Below are 6,000 nucleotides of genomic sequence, written 5' to 3' on the forward strand. Positions count from 1 at the left end.
TGGTGGTTATTGCCATGAAAACATTCCAGAAATAAGCCAGCGTTGTTTCTTTTTGGCAAGAACATTTCATATTTGTCTTCTAATAGATGGCATATTTCTTACTCCCTTGAAGAGCTGAGATTAGGAATTATAGTTTTGTGTGTATGTGTGTGTTTGGGGGTTATTCTTTTGAATGCTGAGGTAGGTTTTAATTGTTCATTTCAGTTATTTTTTCCCCTTAAATCATTCCTGAGAAACTAATATTGGAGTACTCTTTTCTTTTTCCTGTTATCATTTGATAGCTCAGATTAAACTTTCCATCGAGTCAAACTTGATTCTAGTTTAAAAGTACGTGTTTTTGATGAACTACCAGGAAAACTTGTTCTGCACACCCTCGAGAGAGCTTTGGTTGCTTGCTACAAACTGACCACTTATACCAGATACTAGCAAAAGGTTCTGCTGTGCTGGCTGTCTTGTGTCTCCGTGAGATTCATATTTACTTGCTCTGATATCCTATCTAAGGTATCTCAGAGTATCTAATAACTTTATAAAATTGTGTTCTATTAGCAAACATACTCCTCGTGTCTGCCATAATTTCGGTACAAGCTTGGGTCTCTCAGACTAAAGCACTTCCTGTGGCTTTTTTTTTAGCTATACAAAAGTTGTTCCAGACATTAACTTGAGCCAGCAAAATTCCCAATATTTGACTATTTGTGATCTACAAAAATGGCAGTTTTATCGAGTTCAATTTAATAATTTCCAAAGTTATTCTTGAATGGTCAGAGAACAAGTCAGCATTTGGTACTTCTCTCAGATGACAGGTTTAAAGGAAAGCTATATATAAGGTTTGATAACATAAAAATCAGATTTATACAGCTGCTCTAATATTAAATCAACAACTGCTTAGACCTTGGTAAGGTATCTGGGAAAGAAAATGATACTGAATTCAAGTTAAATGTTCAGGGCAAGATTACAATAAAGACTGAAGGTGAGGTGGGAAAATAATTTTAAGGATTTATTTTAAGTTACATAAATTAGGTGAGTAGAGAGTTCCCTGTCTAGTATTTTATTAGGGTCTGCCTCAGTCTGTGATTGACATCACTGAGGGATTCTGTAATGATAATTGTTCTACCAAGCTCAAGTCTTCGTTATCGGCGAATTGGGTCCTGCTTGGGTTCCAAGTGTCAGCCTGACTGACTCAGCCTATGGCTGGACTGCACCTTTTCTGAGGATCTTTTTTCATGTTATATTTGATTCTTTGTGTTCTATTTTGGTAACAATTGACTAAAATGGTCTAGTAGTATTTAAAAATCAAAGTGTTTACTAGAAAAGTTTGTTAACCATTCGGAGTTAGAGGGGTTTGTGCATACCTTACATTAACATACGGAAACTGGGGATGGTTTTTCTAATTCTCAGCATATTAATCTTGAATGTATATTTGATTCTATTTAATGAAGAAAATGTTTTTGCAAAGATTCACTGTTTATTATCATAAGAACAGAGTTATTTTAGCCATTGAGCTTTTAACTGCTTACTAACTACCTGAAAAGCTTTTTAACTAAGATTTCCAGAACATTCCTAACAAACTAAAATTTTCTAGTGACTAGATGTAGTAGAGGCATATAGGAAGTGACTTTTTGTCTTACTTTAAAAGACATAGCAAATAAGTCTTCGTGTGATTGGTATAAATTTGATTTTTATGACTGTCCACTTTTCTGATGTATTTCCGTGGACACCCTGCATGATGACCCTTAATAAAATCAAAGAAGTCCTAGCATTTGATAACATCACAGGAAGCTTGCTGGTGTCTTTCTTATTATTTTATGTCTGAAATCAGAATGCTTGCTGTGTTTCTTGTCTTTAGTTTTGTTTTAAATAATAGGTCCCCCCCGCACTACTTTCTTCTTTATGACTTCTGTAAATAGCCTTAGAAGAGTCTGAAGTCATTGAATTCTACATCCCTGCTTTCCATAAAGGTTTGTTTGCTGTGTGCTCTGTCTTGATTTTTGCAACTTATCAAAAGGGTGGACGGTTGACTCGACAGTGCGATTTTAAGTGTATTACATGTGCATATATAAATATCCTTGTTCGAGGTCAACTCTACCATGACTGCCAGTGTTATTGGTTCAACTTGACATTCAGAGAGGTTTGCCTGCTTCACTACCAGTTGGATTTGGCATTTGACAGGATCTCAGTGTCAGTAAAAGCTTCATCTCAAGAGGAGCAGGGTTCCAAGAAGGAAACTTCCTGGAGGGCAAGTGTCCATAACTTGAGATGAGGGAGAATGCAGTGGCAATTTTTGGAGATCACATGATCGGTTCTCTTCAGCCTCTTGGAACTGTCTTGATGTTTTAGTTTTTTTTGGACTGAATGTCAGACACTTCTGTTCAAAACATCATTTGTTCGGTATAAGAATTTGAATCCTTTATATGAAAATTAGTATACTTGGGTGGCGCCTGTGGCTCAAGGAGTAGGGCACCGGTCCCATATGCCGGAGGTGGCAGGTTCAAACCCAGCCCTGGCCAAAAAAAGAAAAAAAAGAAAATTAGTATACTTTTTAATGTTAGAATCTGGTTTTCTTAGATTTTAACATGAAATCATTTAATGAAGTTGGCATTTTCTATTTGGCAAGAAAAGAAAAGGAAATGTGGAAGGAATGAAAAGGAGGTAAGACTACAGGCAAGAAGAGAGGGGTGAGGGTAATGAGTTTAGGTGCCCTCAGGCACTGGTTGGTTAGTCCTGTCTTTTTTTTTTTTTTTTTCTTCAAAGGGGGTAAGGGTAGAGGGAATGATGCAGCTTCGATTGTCAACTATCACTTGTTGTTTTGCTCAGGAAAACAATTAAAATGAGGCTTAAGAGAAAATACTGCAGATTTATTTTCTGTTTATTGGTTGTCTGGCTTCCCTGAAGCAGTGATTTTCAACCTGCCCGCAAGATAGAATGACCTGGGAAGCTTTAAAAATTCTTCCACAGTGAGGGTCGAGTGAAGATTACCCCTCCTCTCATCCCCAGTGAATCTTTGTCTTCTCCTCCGTCCCTGCCCAGGTCATGTCACTCCTGTGTCCGAAACTCTGCCATGGTCGCTGTTTCATTCAGAGAAAACCAGAGCCCTATACTGGCCTGCAGAGCCCCTGTACGATCTGATTCCTGAGTCTCTTGGGCTCACCTGCTTTGCTTTAGCTATTGCTCATCTACTGTCTGTCCTCAGAACATGCCAGAACTCTAGTTCTTAAAGGCACTTGTCCTAGCTCTTCCCCTACCTGGATCATGTCACTGGACAAAGCAAGTCACGCGCAAGTTCAAGGGAATCTGAATAACAAACCAGAATGTTGAGAAACAAGTGTAATCACTACCTTGGTGCCCAGTACGTATTTGATGACTGAAGACTGTGTGCATCTGCAGAAACTGAGATTGGTGTTACGCTGTTTCTTATTTATAAGACACTTATAAAACATTATGTGTCTTATTTTAAGGTATGCTCCCAAAGATGCGCTAGGTCTTATTTTCAGGGGACGTCTTATCTTTTCTGCAAGTAGGTCTTATTTTCTGAGGATGTCTTATTTTTGGGGAAACAGGGTATGTGTTTGCCAGGAGAGGTGGTCTTAGTTGAATTGTACCATTGGAGACCAGCGCTGGTGGCAGGGAGGCTGGGACCGCGTGAAATGGTCCCATTTCAAGCACTCATAATTCTGAAGACGAGCTCAGTGATCGTCTTGTGTGGAAGAAGTGGCACTCCTTGGCTTTGAGGGTGAGGGTGGATTCACAGGGCAGGACTAGAGAGTTTTCCCTGCGGAGGATATAGGTGAGCAAAAGAGAACAAGGTGGAGAAGGCCGCAGAGGCCAGTGTCGGGGCTGGTTTTGTCAGACCTTGAAGGGGTTGAGAGAATTTAGATAAAGTTGTGTCCCTAAGAAAAAACCTGTTTGGGGGAAGCTTTCACTTAGTTTCCGGGCACCCCGTTTATGAGCAGGCCTTGCTTGTCTCAAGTCAGCTTTACTGTCACATCCGGTGCCATTTTAATGCTACGTGGAAGAGCTGGCGTCCCTCACACACCACCCAGGGCAGTGCTGCCCCATAGCTGGCAGTCTTTAAATAATTTGGTTGGTTGCCCAGTCAGGAAAATGCACTTATGAAAGTCCTCCACCCGAGTGGAGAGTTCTGGAAGAGATGTGGACTGGAAAGAGACTTGGTTCTGGCCGACTTGTGTGTCTACGGGAGAACATAACCACAGCCCAGTATCACGTAGGTGGCCTGGCAGTGCCTGGCCTGCACATGTGGGAGTTGTGCTCTCGTCCCGTCCATGCACCTGCCTCAAGTCTGAACTGTGCGACTTTGAGGCCAGGTGCATGGACGCAGAGGCCAAGACTCCGTGAGGTGCTGTTTAAGGGTTCCTGTCAGCTCTCGCTCTGCTGCCACGACCACACCCTCCAAGCCAGAGCAGAATGACATTAGCCTTCAGGGGATGGAATTGGAGCTAAATGCATTCAAGAATTTGATAGTTTGTCTTTTTCACATTTTCCAAGTTCAGGATGGACAACATATATTTTATAATTTGAAAATCTTTATAAAACAGTGCTTCCAATGTATCAGTAATTTATTTCTCATGTGGCTATTCTAAGATGTGTAATTACATGCATATTTTTGAGCTCCTTCTAAAGTTCTTACACAAATCCATTCATTTGGGACAAAAATGTTGCAAAAGCCTTAGTTTTATCAGAAAGCTTCCCTCTACCCAGTGTACTCTTCTTCTATTCTAAAAAAGTCACCTACACCAGCTGTCGCTAGGACCTGAGGTCAAACAACTTGGTGAATGTGATTTTGAGAGTAGGAATTCTCTGAATGTAAGTGACAAGCCGCAGAAACCAAGCTCAGCAGAGTGGGCTCTGCTCACACAGGTGCTTCCTCTTACTGCTTCTCCGGCTCTCCTTCTCTGCTTTGCTGGGAGAATGCGTAACCCACATTAAATAAATAAACCCCTGTGTTGCTAAGCCTGAAGTGTGTGCCAGGCCAGGCTGCTCCTGTCAGAAGCCTCTTACTGCCCAACACCTGCAGCTTTGAATTCCAGCCTCTGAGATGCGTCAGCCAGTTGCTGCTGTGCTCAGCAGACACCAGGGCCCCTGGTCCCTCTTCTGTGTATACTGACTCCTTATCTCTGTGGTGCTTCTGGGACCAGCGATGTGAATTTTATGTTTTCCACAGAGTCTGCATTTTAACTGCACATGCAGCCTTAGTGACAGTCTTCCCAGTCACATTCTTGTGATACAGGGGAAAGAAAAATTAGTAAGTGGTATGGATTATTGTGTAAGTTGATTATTAATAATGAGGATTCACTATACTTACCTCTCACTATAATTTAAAATAACCTGTTCAAAAAAGTTTTTCAAAGCTGGAAAAAAAACTGTGCCAATCCCCTGTGATCAGCATTTCTAGACATAATTTTTTTATTATGTTAAATACACAGAACAAAATTTACAGCCTTAGTCATTTTTCAGTGACCATTTGTTATCGTCAAGTATGTGGACGGTGCGGTACAGCCATCACCACCATCAATCTGTCCCATTAAGCGGTAACCCCCCTTGATCCCTCCCCTCCGGGCATGGTCATTGCTTTGTCTCTAGGACTCTGCCCGTTCCAGATATTCTGTACAAGTGGACACGACAGCCACGTCGTCTTCACTTACTGTGGTCAATAGGTTCTTGGAAACTTTAAGGGAATCTGCATACAAGGGAACCAATTTTGCCACAGGCCTTGTTAAGGTCCTGACGTGTATTCCTAGACACAGAAGTATCACAAACTTGTAAAGAAAGATGCCAAACACTTCCATTAAACCTTGAAATTGAGCTTTACAGACTTCTCAGAAAGATTAGTAAAACACAAAAATCATAATTTACTCACTTACTCCAGGTCATGGTTGGGGATGGCTGCAGCCTACCCGGCAGCTCAGGGCTCCAGGCGAGGGACGCAGCCCCTGCAAGACGAGCTCTCACACCCACACATCCATGGGGACACGCCAGGTCCTCAGC

Source organism: Nycticebus coucang, chromosome 9, assembly GCF_027406575.1.
Source record: "Nycticebus coucang isolate mNycCou1 chromosome 9, mNycCou1.pri, whole genome shotgun sequence".
Classification (NCBI taxonomy): Eukaryota; Metazoa; Chordata; class Mammalia; order Primates; family Lorisidae; genus Nycticebus; species Nycticebus coucang.